Source organism: Vespa velutina, chromosome 7 (assembly GCF_912470025.1).
Source record: "Vespa velutina chromosome 7, iVesVel2.1, whole genome shotgun sequence".
Taxonomy (NCBI): domain Eukaryota; kingdom Metazoa; phylum Arthropoda; class Insecta; order Hymenoptera; family Vespidae; genus Vespa; species Vespa velutina.
In genome coordinates this window covers 1,520,001-1,535,000 of record NC_062194.1, presented here as the reverse complement: position 1 = coordinate 1,535,000, position 15,000 = coordinate 1,520,001, and the positions used below count along the sequence as shown (strand labels likewise).

The 15,000-nt window shown below is 30.7% G+C and overlaps 1 protein-coding gene across 4 annotated transcripts in view; it reads left to right on the top strand.

Moving 5' to 3' along the window:
• Window positions 1–15,000, top strand: part of LOC124950734 (dual specificity protein kinase splA) — a 183,996-nt gene that overhangs the window by 78,330 nt on the left and 90,666 nt on the right. The window lies entirely within an intron of this gene.

Genomic DNA, 15,000 nt, shown 5'->3' with positions numbered 1-15,000 from the left:
TTTGTTCGAGCGTTACGACTTCCGGTAAATGAGATAAAACGAAAGATTTTTTTTTCTTTTTTTTTTATTTTTTTTAAGTGTTATATAAATACATCTTTTTCTCTTTTCCCTTTCTTTTTTCTTTTCTTTCTTTTTCTTTCTCTTTTTTTTCGAAGAAACATTTCTTGAAGAAGAATTGTAAAAGTAATTTATTTTATACCTGTTACCATTTCATAAGGAGTACGTTTCGATTTCTATAGAAAGGTTTCTATAGAATTTAAAAAGATTTGTTGGAGCGTTACTTCCGGTAAACTGATAAAACGAGAAGTTTTCTTTTTTTTTTTTTTTTTTTTTTCCTTTTTTTTTCCCCCGAAAGTATACTACAAATAGATTTTTTTTCTCTTTTTCTCTTTTTCCTTTTCGTAGAAATATTTCTTGCGTAGAAATATTTAAAATAATTTACTTTGTAGATGCGATCTTTTCATAAGGAGTATAAGCACCGTTAAAAGGGCTCTATAGAATTTATTGAGATTTATTCGAGCGTTACTTCCGGTAAATGGATAAAACTAAAAAAAAAAATATATATATATATATATATATGTGTGTGTGTACACATATTTATTTTTTCTTTCGGAGAGAATATTTCTTAAAAACGATATTAAAAATATTTTACCTCGTATGTACGATCTTTTTATAAGAGGTACCCACCGGAAAAAAAGAAATTTAGCTGGCATTTTCAGGCGAACGAAAATTTTAGACGAGGAGAAAATAGGTAGGGAATGGTAATAAAGGAATGGGAAGGAGTAACGTCTGAAGGGCTGAAACGAAAAATACAAGAGAAATGCGCCCCGAGTCTCTGTTTATGTATCTATAGTTACATACCTTATGTCTCTAAGTGGACGACGTGCGTATTTATGTATGTGTATATATATATATATGTATGTATATGTATTTGTGTACGTGTATATGCTGTTAGTTGCACTTATAAATCGCTTAATCGCTGCTTTTCACGGATCACGAAGTTTAGGGAAAACTTTTTTTCCCCCTTAGCCCGCAAACCTCTTACAACCACCTTCGGTTAACCTTTGAACCGTTCTCCACTTTGAGCACACTCGAAACACGCGAAACGCCCGCGATTTCTTCCCTTAACTTAGCAAGTTACGAAGAAATAGGAAGCTCTGCTTATTTCTCATTTATAATATTCGATATAATTTAAACATATTATTTATTGTAATTAATCGAAGCGAGTTAAAAAGAAATTATGGTATAATATTTTTTGCATTGTTAAACGTTCGCGTCATTATATTTACTTTTTTTTTTTTTTTTTTTTTTTTTTTTTTTTTTTTTTTTTTTTTTTTTTGTACACACTATATAAAGAAAGCAAACGAGAAGGGAGGTATTATTTATTACACATTCGAGTCATTGTTATATTTAATTAAATTAATTAATTAATTAATTAATTAATTTATTTATTTATTTTTTTTTTTTTTAATAAAATTAAGAACTCTCAATACTTTCTTTTCTCCCATTTTCAATAAGAAAAATTTCAACGATCATTTTTCGTAAGTATCGACGAAAAAGATATTTTGCAAATTCCATTGTTAAAAAATTTCGATACGCGGTAACGAAACGTGAAAATAGATTTCACAATGTCTACGGACAAATCTCGTTCACGTATAAGTGTTCTCGAAAGTATCGGATGGTAAAATCATTCGCTTCTTTTCACTTTGAAAAAGTCCCGGTCGCGACGAGAAAACGGAAACAGACGACACGTTTCCGTCTCGTCCAACTCCGCATAATCCATGACGGCTTGTCCGTTCTGTAAAGAGAGACGAGAGATCGATTGGAAACGTATGAAAAGGAAGAAAGAAAGAGAGAGAGGGAGAGGAAGAGAGAGAGAGAGGGAGAGGAAGAGAGAGAGAGAGAGAGAGATAGCGAAAGCGAGAGCGATAGGGGTAGACAGGAGAGGTAGAATGTAAATGGTATATAGTAGAACAGACATCTATATATATATATATATATATATATATATATATATATATATATAACCATATGCGAGATCATTTCTATCAGGACCATTGATAAAACTTTTATTCGTAATAATATCATTCAATTAATTTTCCTAATTAAAAATCGAATCGTACGTTCAATCAATTTCCTACATTATTTTAAATACATAGAACCAACGAAAAGTAACCAAGTGAATGTTCGTTCATTCGTAAATTCACGACTTTAACTTGAATCATTTCAGAAAATTCTTTCTAATCTAACAAAGCCTCGGCCCAGATATAATCCTTCGACATTGTCTAATCAAATAGTGGATACGTGATAGACACGTTATGGATGATTAAATCCTATAATCGTGAAAATTGTTAGATATTACTGTATATATCATTGATTATAGCCTAAGGATATCTCTAATGTAACTAGCACGATCCCGTAGGTATATATATTCTCCTTCCTTATCCTTAATCCTGTATCTACGCCCTTCACTTTCATCCCCTTCTCTCTCTTTCTCTTTCTCTCTCTCTCTCTCTCTCTCTCTCTCTGATATGTGTTCTATTCTCGGTGTCTGGTATCAGGATTCGACTGTTGACTCGAATTGATACGAAGGAGTGAGAGAGAGAGAGAAAGAGAGAGACAGAGAGAGAGAGAGAGAGAGAGAGAATATGCTAGGGTATAATGATCATCCGATGACGCCTGTCAATATGTTGTCTCGAGTTTTTGATTACGTTCAGAACGATGTTGATGGTGGTAGTAGTGGTATTAGCATGGCGAGGAGGGTTGGTGGGTGGATATAGATAGGTGTGTGCATGTCAAGAACATATACATATATACATACATACATACATACATACATACATACATACATACATGCATACATACATACATACATACATACGTACATACATACATATATAGAAAATTTGTATTCGTATCACGTTCTATCGAGGGAATCACAGGATGATGTTCGAGTGAGAAAGAGATAGATAGATAGATAGATAGAGATAGATAGATAGAGGAGAAAGGAGACGAAGATTAAAGCGATCACACGGACATCGATTGCACTCGCGATTAATGCTCGCTCGTAACCATCCTTCCTCTCTCTTTTTTTCTACCCCCTTCACCTCCTTCTATCCTCCGTCACCCATCCCTTTTTTTTGTTTCCTTCTTTGTTTGCTTGTTGTTGTTCACGATAGGTTTTCGTATTAACTGGCGCGACGTATCACTCTCTCTCTCTCTTTTTCTATCTTCTCTTTCCTTCATACTTTTTTCTTTTTCATTACTCTAACGTCTAACGGAAGGGATCGCTTTTTCTCTCTCTCTCTCTCTCTCTCTCTCTCTCTCTCTCTCTCTCTCTCTCTCTTTCTTTTTGGCCCTAGGCTATTTCGACGGCACCACCTCCAGCCGATACTCATTCGGCTTTCATTTTCAACTTTCCCTCTCTCTCTCTCTCTCTCTCTTTCAAATCCACGGATGTCGGCTGAGTTGCTGCTTCTTTTTTTTTCTTGTATTTTTCTTTTTTTTTTTCTAGTTTTTGTTTTGTTTGTTTTTTTCTTTTCTTTTTTTTTTTTTTTTTACGTATGCCTAGCTCATTGCCAGACACTATTGTTGTTGCGCGCTATCTCTCTTTCGTCCTCTTTTCCGATCGTTTTCCTTCATCGTTAGTTGTAATTTCTACTTTTTTTTTCCTTTTTTTCCCTCTCTCTCTCTCTCTCTCTCTCTCTCTCTTTTTTGTAATTTTTAATTTTCGCTTTTTTTCTTCTTATTCGTTTTTTTTTTTTTTTCGTTTTCTTTTTCGTCAGTATATCAGCCGCGTGGTAGTGATGTCGGTAAAACATTAACGATTCGTGTTCGATTTTATGATAATAAGACGCAAGGGAGTTCTTCTCGGGACATTAGCGAGATTGATAACGTATTGTTATCACGAGTGCTCGATTTACTCACCACCCGTATACATCCCTCCTCCCGTCTATGCTACTTTATTCTCCTTTGATTGATGGTTTCGATGTAAAAAAAATCTGCAAGTTACTTCGTCGGACTCTTTAAGAGATTCTATTCTTCTTTTTTAAACGCACCAGTTCTGTGAGTCGAAAAAGAAAAAGAAAAAAAAAGAAAAGAAGAAAAAGATGAGACTCAATCTTTTCCTTTTTTTTTTCTTTTTTCTCGAGAAGAAAATAAAAGAAGAGAGAGAGAGAGAGAGAGAGAGAGAGAGAGGATATAAATTTTATTCTATTTTATAATTCACTATATTCCTTGTTTTTTTTTTCCTTCGTTCGTTTTATTTTTATCTTCGTTCGGTAAAAAATATTTTCAAACGATGAGCACGATTTTTTTTCTATTTTTTTTTTCTTTCTTTTTTTTTTTTTTTTTTTTTTTTTTTTTTTTCGCCTCAACTCTAATTGGTAATCTTTTACCGATCGGAGAAATGTTGATACGTTCGATGTTTATATTTTACGCTCGAAGTATTCGCGAAAAAAAGACAGAGGGTGAGAGAGATAGACAGACAGACAGACAGACAGACAGAGAGAGAGAGAGAGAGAGAGAGAGAGACAGAGAATAACATATTCACCCTTCGCTTTCGTCATTTCACCGTTCGATGTATCGATCTAACGCGTTAAAATACACGGATCGGTCGACGAGTTTTCCTTTTTTGTCTCCCGTTTTGTTACAAAAATGAGGGATGCGTGGGAAGGGTGGATCAGACACACACAGAGAGAGAGAGAGAGAGAGAGAGAGAAAGAGAGAGAGATTTAATACTCGTTTGATCGTCGGGTGTTCGATCATGCTCTACTTTCCTCTCACATCTCGATCGTTATTCGATCCGCATTAATGTGACGTTATCGAAACGATTGATGTATCATGATTATGATAGGTATTTAATTAGTATTTCGTATATCAGGTTTTTATATACGTTTACACGATAAACTTTCTACTTTTGGGCCTAATAAACGATATCGGCTTTCTCTTTAATCTCTGCGATATCAATATTAGGAAAAGTTAATCTGAAAATTTTGCGAAAGTATGGTTCTATCGATATACAAATTTAATAATTTATCATCTATACTCTGTTTATATATTATCATCTCTGTCTGTCTCTCATTTTGTTTTCTACATAAATAGAATTTTGTAGATTTAGAATTAGAATAAGATTTTAATTGATAATGTTAAAATTTACGTTGAAATAGATACGAAGTGAAATTTAGTTAACTTTTTTTTTTCTCCTTATTCATTTATTATTTTATACGTTGTTTATTATATTTATTTTTTAATTTCCAAACGTATATGATTACGTATACTTAGAATTAGAAATTAATTTAGAAATAGTTAAAGGATTATAATTTTTGCGAGTAGATACAGTCAGAGAATTACGTTGATTGCTATGTTATTTTTTTTAATTATAAATGATTTGTGTATGAATTAAGATTTCGTTTAATTAGTATTAGAATTTAATTTGTAAGTGACAGTAAAATTTTTGAAATAGATACGTTGATAAATTTATTTAGTTAATTTCCCCTTTGATATTTCATTACTATATTATTTTTTAATTATGAATGATTTTCACGTGAATAGGATCTCATATTATTAGAATTAGAATTTAATTAAAAGATAACTATGACTTTAGAAATAGATGCAAACGATTACAAGTTTTAATTTTCTTTTGATTTTTATTTATTTGATAAATCGATAACTACATTATCATTTAATTAAATGATTTAGGATAATTAAATGATACGAAAAAAGAAAAAAAAAAGAAAAAAAGAACTACAATTTCTGAGATAGATATCGAATGGTGAAATAAATTTGATTACCATTTATTCCTTTTTTCATTTTCTTTTTTTAATCATTATTATTTCATACGTTGATTGGTATATTAAAATTTTTTTCCTTTTCCCACTTTTATTTATGAATCAAGTAGAAAAGACGTTTGTAATTGACAATAACGAAGATCAATGAGTATATTAGGATGTCCGAAATAAAAGTGACGCGTGTCAGTCGGCCGAGGAACGGTTTCTAATTAAGCAGCATCATAAACATACCTCGTTTGTCGAGCGACCCTCTTGCTATCTTCTATTCTCCCTCCTCCCTCTCTCTTTCTCTCTCTCTCTCTCTCTCTCTCTCCCTTTCTATACATACATATGAAGGGGGTTGGAAGTTCGCGTGCACGAGGTGACTGGCACAACGCTGGAGCCATTTTCCAATTGGCTAGTGTCCGTAATTGAAGTCAGGAGCCCCGAGTGACCGACCATAAACGATCGTAAAGATGAACAGGAGAGACTCTACTATACGTACATACATACATATGATACATAAATACATACATACATGCATATATATATATATATAGTAGATAGGTGTATGTTTTTTGGTTGTTTGTATGTTTCTGATCTTTCAGTCTCACAGTTGATTCATAATTAATTCAGTTCTTTTCTCTCTCTCTCTCTTTCTCTCTCTCTCTCTCTCTCTCATTCTCTCTTTCTCTCTCTTTCTCTTTCTCTTTTTAAGCGCATTATAAAAATTTTTCTGAACTTCTTGAAATCTTTCCTTTCTTTCTTTCTTTCTTTCTTTATTTTTTTTTTTTTTTTCATAAAATTTTTTAACACACTTTTGATACTTTTTTCTGACTCGGGATGAGAAAATATTTCAGAGAGAAGTTAGGTTCATTTCTTATCTTTTTTATTTTTTTTATTTATTTTTTTTTTTTTTTACGTAGAATTTGTTGCAATTTAGAAATCTTGTATTAAATAAGAAATAAAAGGACAATAAATATACCGTAATATTTTTCCATTGATATCAGATAATTCTCGTCTAAGAATCAAGATAAAAATTTGTGACGTCATATTTTGAACACCTATCGTACATACAATAATAAACATTATTGTATCGTATTAAGTATAACTTAGATTTAAAGAAAAAAAAAAAAAAAAAAAAAAAAAGAAAAAAAAAACATGATAAACTTCGTTTACGCGAACTGATCAATAATTTTATAATGATAAAATAAGATTTATAAGATACAAACATAAACACAAACGTACACTAACACACACATATATTTAAGTATTTAGATTTTAAAGTTATATAGAGTTAAATATATTATTTTAGATTCAATATCTTATTCAAAATAATAATAAATCGATTAATTAAATGTTAGTTGAAATTAATATTTAAGTTGAGTTGAAATGAAGGTTAGATATGATCTCGAAGTAATTAACATAAATTAGAGAATTAAAGTTACAAGGACATTTATGGGAAAGGAATGAACGAATGAAGGAAGGAAGGAAGGAAGGAAGGAAGGAAGGAAGGAAGGAAGGAAGGGCCTATATCCTTTTGGTTTTATTCCTCCTTCCATTTGTGCATCCCTGACTTTGGATCGAGCATGTTCGTCTTCCAAAGTGTGTTCTAAGGATTCCACCGGGATTGATCGAAGTGTTTGCTCGACGGTGGAGCTTAGAAGACGATGGTAGACGTTAGAAGGGCAAATTTGTACGGTCCTACCAGTTTATTTTATATATATATATATATATATATATATATATATATATATATATATATACGTAATATACTTTATTACTTAGGGGTGGAGGGTAGTTAAAAATCTTCAAGGCAGTGTGTTTGATGCATATAAATTGATTATTATCCTGCTCGAACGTTAAATATAATAATATTCTTACTACAAATAAACGTTGATTCTGGTGCTTTTATAAATATTCATTATCATTTCAATCGACATGATTATTTTTTATACCCACGTGTATACAAAAGCCACATGGGGTAGTAATTAAGCTTTTTGTGTATCGAGTAAAATGAAAAAAAAAAAAACATATATATATATATATAGACACGTCTGTTTGTTCACGTTATTACGTTAATTTTTAATTTTCTCTCTTGCTGTTTTTTTTTTTTTTCTTTTTGAGTAGTCATTATAAAACGTCGATAGATAAATTAATATCAATTAATACGAACAAACACGTTTTAAAAAATATGAGTTTCATCGTGTTATTAATTCGATCGTTCATCAGCCCTTTTCTCCTTTTCTTTTTATTCCTTCGATCCCTTATTTTCGTGGTTTTGGTACGGCAGAACGTACGGGAAAACTTTTTCCATCAAGCGAAGAATAATGAAATTTTCCAAGAAGATCCGATCGTTCTCTCCATCCATCCCACACAACCTTCTATCACCTCCCCCTCCACCCTCTCTCTTTCTCTCTCTCTCTCTCTCTCTCTCTCTTTCTCTGTCTACCCACTTCACTTCACTTTACTTCAGATACTCACCCCGTTCTCATGGGTTACGCCATCGAACGTCTTGCTCTCTCTTTTTCTCACACATACACTCTCTCTCTCTCTCTCTCTCTCTCTCTCTCTCTCTCTGTACGATATGTTATTCTAATACTACATAAACTTTCTCTCGGTAGATTCTCTCGAACATCTCTTTCCATCCCTTTTCCATCCCTTTCGCTTGCAGTTTGCCCACGAAAATATTGACTTTACGCCTCGCCGAGTGGCAAAAAAATTTGTTGTAAAATTCGCGAAAGGGAAATAAAAAGAGACTGAAAAAAGAAAGAGGAAGAGAGAGAGAGAGAGAGAAAAGTGGAGAAGTGGATGGAGGTGATGGTGGTAGCCGATAACCTTTCAACCTTACATTTGTTACCATCGATGTAGCTTGACTATTATTTTTTTTCCTTTTTCTTTTTTATATAACCCGGAACTTGTTTTCTTCTGCTTTAAACGTTAGGACACCGTAGGAAAGAAATTCTTTTTTTTTTTCTTTTGTTTTCATTTCTTTCTTTTCCTTTTTTTTTCTTTTTTTTTCTTTTAACTGACTTCTTGAATTTTTATCGTCATATTGAATATTCAAATCTAGTTATTGAAAATAAATATATCGTAGGTTTTGTGTTTTTCTCTTTCTTATTTCTTTTTTTTCTTTTTTTTTTTTTTCTCTCTAAAAATCTACATCGATTTCTCTTGTTTTCTTTTTTTATTTTTCTCTCCTCCCCTCTCTTTGTCTCTCTCTCTCTCTTTCTCTCTACATAAAGAAATATTTTTTACGTGGTAGAATTTTTATGTATGTAAGTTATTACGAAAGTGTGACGATGGAGTGATGGGCGGGAGCCAGGGGTAGGTGGTGGTGTGTGTGTGTGTGTGTGTGTGTGGAAATAAAAAGGAAATGAAGAAAAAAATAAAAAAAAGAAGGGTAAAAAAAGAAGAAAATATGACTTTCACCGGGAAGATTCAACCTTTCTCAATTTTCACATGTAAATCCGTTTCGTTGATCCTGGACACGACGAGCGAAATTCAACTGCGACAAAAATTTTCTCCTGTTTCTTTTTTTTTTTTTTTTCGTGTCCCTCTCCCTCTCTCTCTATTTCTCTCTCTCTCTCTCTCTCTCTCTCTCTCTCTATGTCCCTTTCTCTTGCACTCTCCACGTTTGCTAAAGCCACGACTGGAATCAGTATGAGCAAACATCGTCGTTTCGACGATATATGCGAAGAGCGCTCGGTTGGAAAATACCACTAGGGGTGCTTCCCGTTTCTCGCGTTTTCTTTCTCTTTTTTTCTTTTTCTTTTTTCTTTTTTCCTTTTTTTTTTATATATATATCTCTCGTTCTCTCGCTTCTTCTCTTATTTCTATCTGTCTATCTTTGTCACTCATTCTCTCTCCGTCTGTCTGTCTGTCTGTCTATCTGCCTCTGTCTGTCTCTTTCTCTCTCTCTCTCTCTCTCTCTCTCTCTCTTTTTCCTTCCTTTTTTAATATCATTCATGTACGCTTACGAATTCCGTTCGCTCACGTTCTCCCGCCGGAAAAAATTTGGAAAGCCACGTTTCACTCGATGAAAATCGTAGGCTCTTGTTCCGGCGCGTTTACCCTCCTACATAATGGGGAACAATGTATTAAACAAAAAGAAAAAAGAAAAAAGGAAAGGAAAAAGGAATAAAAAGTATCAAATCGAGCTCGTTATTCGAACGATCTTCTTTTTTTCTTTTTTTTTTTTTTTTTTTTTTTTTTTTTTTCTTTTTTTTTTTATTGCGGATTGAACGAGATTATTTGTTTTTATTTGACTTTTCTTTCCTCTTTTCTGTTTTTCTCTTCTTTCACTTTTTATCATAAATTCGACAAAATATCTATATATACGTACGAAATGAAACTGTTCTCTCAATGATAATGTTCAATGGATTTTTATATGATATAATATTTGTATCTATTAGATCTATCAAAAAGTTCTTTCTGTTTTTTTTTTTTTTTTTTTTTTTTTTTTTTTTTCTTTATTAAACATACTTTTGGTAATTCTTTTTACACGTTATCTACAGTCTCTATCGATAAAGAAAAAAAAAAAAAAAAAAAAAAAAAATCATAAAGAATGAAATGATAAAGAATCGAAAATTATAATTAAAAACAAAAATGTTTGATCTCTCCTCGTAAGATAGATCTTCAGATATAGAAACATTTTAATTGATTGCAAATTTCCGTAGCCTTTGCTTATATATATAAATCAACTTAACAATCTAAGAAAAGCTTATCAGTTATATTTGAGATTAAGGTAACAATGTCGTTGTTCCTTAAATGACTACAAAGGGACGAGAGGAGAATCGAGAAAAGGGTTCGTTACGTTCATGACACCGACATAGTATATACCTTCAAGTCACTCTAAAACATACCCCTTTTCATCCCCCTCTTCTCTCTCTCTCTCTCTCTATCTCTCTCTCTCTCTCTCTCTCTATCTCTCTCTGTTTCTCTCTCTCTCTTGTTCTGTGGACACCACGTTAGTGCACACACGGCACGTCGTCGACAGGCTAGACACACGCGTCGTTGAATTACCGTAAACGTGAACGGAACACGCTTGGCAGATGTCGCCACCCACACGGTAATTATCCCCCCATCTCCTCCCCACCCTTCCTGTCCCACCCCCGTCTCCTCTTCACCCTTCCATATTTACCGAAACCTGTACCCAAGCAGTAATTAGTTCATAATTGAAACCCTCGGCATCCCGTCGCGAGACAAAGGAAGTAGAGTCGACCGCTTGCACTTAGTCGGGACATAACTTGGCGATATTATTATTATTATTATTATTATTATTATTATTATTATTATTATTATTATTATTATTATTATTATAATTATTATTAGTCTTTCATTTTTTAATTTTCATTCCAACCAGAAAATCGCCCTTGTATGAACTTTAATCCCATGGAAATTGTTTATTATCTTGGAATTATTAATGTCCGATTAAGAATAAGTCGATTTAAAATGATTTAATAATTATTCGGGATGATACATTCTTTTTCTTTCTTTTTTTTTTTTTTTTCTTTTTTTATAATTTATGTATTATATTTTCTCGTTTCTTTATCTATAACATAATACTTTCGTCCCATCGTAAATGGCTTTTAGAAATTTTACGGATGAATCATTTTTTTATTTTATTTCAATTTTCTTTTCCTTTTTTTCTTTTTTTTTTTTTTTTTCTTTTTTTTCTTCATTTTTCTCAAATTTTATTTCATTCCGTTTTTAACTTTCGCAAACAACGCGAAAGTACAGTCATATAATCGTAAACTCTCTAATGTTTCAATTTTTTTTTCTTTTTGTTTTTTTGAAACATTATTTCATTTATATTTTTTTTCCAAAGAGACAAAGTTAATTTGTTAATAGACATGATACACTTCGAGGTTAATGTTTATTCAATAAAAGTTACGAGGGTGAAAATTTTATCGTAATATTTTCGTTAGTAAAAATGATAGAATAAGCGTTAGATGTTATTTTATTGCTTTTGACCAATCCGTATAATGGCACGTAACTTTAAAATCACACGCGCCTCTCGTACGTCTGTATTTTTAAAAGTTTTGTTTCATTCTTTTTCTTTTTTTTTTTTTTCTTTTCTTTCTTTCTCTCTCTTTTTCTCTCTTCAGAGAAATTAATCGTTAATTAATACGCACTACAGAATTAATATATATATATATATATATTAAATAGAATTTATATCTATACTTACAGTTTAATATAGTTACGTCGATAAAATTTCTATTGTAATATTTTTCTCTTTGTTTTTTTATTTTTTTTATTTTTTTTTTATTCTTTTAAACGAATAATTCTTTACTAATACGTTCATACACACGTTACGTTATCGGCGAAACTCGAGTATAAATATATTTAAAGTATAAAAATATCGATCTGATATTAATAACCGCAATTCATTTTTATTTTCTCCGGTCGTTTTAAATTGGCCTTTCTGTTTTGTGAAAGAGACAAATATATATATATATATATATATATATATATATATATATATATATAAGGGGTGAGGGTTTTTTATCGGGATACGGTGCTGTCGTAAAAGCTTTTAAACCTTCTAAGTTGTAGAAATACTGGCGAAATACACACCGAGGGATAGAATCAAGAGTGACGAAGAAAGAAAGAGAGAGAGAGAGAGAGAGAGAGAGAGAAGAGTGGCCATGAAATTATTTTCATGCTCGTAAAAGGCTCGTTCTCGTTCCAAAAACCCTTGAAATAAAGCAACTATGGCGCATTAGGATATATATGTATATATATATATTAACACCTGTTTTCAAGACTTTACCCATTTTGTTCACAAACATTCACCTCGTTAATGAAATCTAGGATTAAAATGGAATTAATTTCTTTGAATAATATTTGCATTTATTTAAGATTGAAGGTCCATTGGTTTCGTACCGGTCTTCATCCTAGGGAATAAACTTCCTTTATTTAATTTTATCTATAGTTCTGTTTTGTAGATTTAAATGGTTCTTTGTTTTTCATTTCTATTTTTTTTTCTTTTTTTTCTTATTTTTTTTTTTTCCTTTTATTTTTGGAGAGTCATACAAGAAAAAAATTAATAATAATACATTTTAGTGATCTTCTATTTTTTTTTCTTTTTTTTTTTGAAATTATTGAAAAAATTAAATTATATATTTTTAAAATTGAAATAATAAAATCTTTTTTATTTATTTATATATATATATATATATATATATATATATATATATTTTTTTTTTTTTCTTTATTGACTTTTAATATATATCCTCATAAATAAAATATTAAAGAAATTTCATCTTTATATTTCGACTTGGGTCATTTTTAAAAGTTATTATTATTATTATTATTATTATTATTATTATTATTATTATATTTTTTCTTTTTTAGAGACAATTTTATAATTAATTTAATAATATCAGAAAATCGTTCAATTATTTCTTTTCACGAAATAAAAGACTAATACGTTTTGTATAGTGTAGACCGGATAATAGTATAGTAATATATATATATATATATAGGAGTAAGTGTAGCCTTTGTTAAAAGGTTTCAAAAATAAGTTGTTTTAAAGTGAACTAGAGTTCTTATTTTAAAGATGTGTGCAATAGAGTCCTTCTCGAAGAAAATAATACTCTCTCTCTCTCTCTCTTTCTCTCTCTCTCTCTCTCTTTCTTTCTTTTTCTTACGTAGATATCCTTTCGAGTCACGTAGAGTTTCAAGATACACGATCCTGTCTCTGAAATTACAGTTGCAGTTAGAGGTATAAAATGGTAGTACAAGAGTATGGTCTTTCTCTTTTCCCTTGACACTTGATGCCAAAAACGTTATTCTAAAGTCTGTCTGCATAATACCGAAAAAGAAAGAGAGAGAGAGAGAGAGACCCTTCAAGTTTTAAAATTCTACAGTTGAACGCGATACGAAATCAATGCAGACCGTCAAATACCTCAGAGTCTCCTTATATATGTATGTAGATAGACCTTGTGGATGTACGTGATTCCTTCTTAAGGGTGTGCTATATATAGGGTGACTCATAAATATTCTCTCTATCTTTCTCTCTTTCTTTCTTTATCTATAAGTTGTTCCAAAAGTTTCTTTCTCTATTTGCACCCTACTGCTTTATCTGACGGTGTATAAAAATGAAAGAAACTTTTGGGACAACTTATATATATATATATATATATAATATTCATACCTGTATATAATTTTATATATAATGTATATAAAAAAAAAATATATATATATATATATATATATATATATATATATATATATTTACATATGTGTATATTTTGCAATAAATAATTTCAAACTTCTTTCATTTTCCAACTTTTTCAAGTAATATTTAATAATAAACTTTTCATTTCGATTTTGATTTTTATTTATTCTTTTCTTTTTTTTTTTTTCTTTTTTTTTCTCTCTCTCTCTCTCTTTCCTCTTTTCTCCGGTAAATTAAAAATTAAATGCGTCGAAACTTTGAAATTGTTATATTAAAAAATGTATGGGTATAATTATGATAAATATAATGTATTTTTCTTTCTCTCTCTCTCTCTCTCTCTCTCTCTCTCTCTCTCTCTGTCTGTCTGACTGTATCTAACGAGTCCTGCGAATCACCCCATATATCATAGTTATCCGTGTAACTCGTCGAGCTATTTCAGGACATGACGTCACGCTCAGCCCGATTTTACTCCCTAAAGCCACGTGACCGAAATACCGATGGTGAACGGAGACGTTGAAAGACTCGGAGAAGTTCTTGTTACATGTGTATATAGATATGTATTATATATATATATATATATATATATATATATATATATATATATATATATATATATATATATATATCAAGTATATGCATGAACGTTAGATTTGTTACTTCGTCGTCGATGGAAAAGATGTGTTTGATCTTTTGAATTTTTTTTTCTTTTTTTTTTTTTTTCATTTTTTTTTTCTTCTTAGGACGCCTTACCAATATTTCGATTTAACGCTAGATAGTATCTTTCAAGTTTCATTTTAAGAATTTGAATAATAAACGTATGAATGAATGAATGAATGAATAAATAAATAAATAAATGTAAATAATCAAACATCGAATGATATTTATATATAATATATTTAAGTATAGATATATATGTATATATCATAATATATATATATATATATATTATATATTACAATATATATATATATTAATTTAAAGTAAAAAGTAATTGAAATGTTCAAGCAATTTTAATTTTAATACACACACACGCACACATGCACA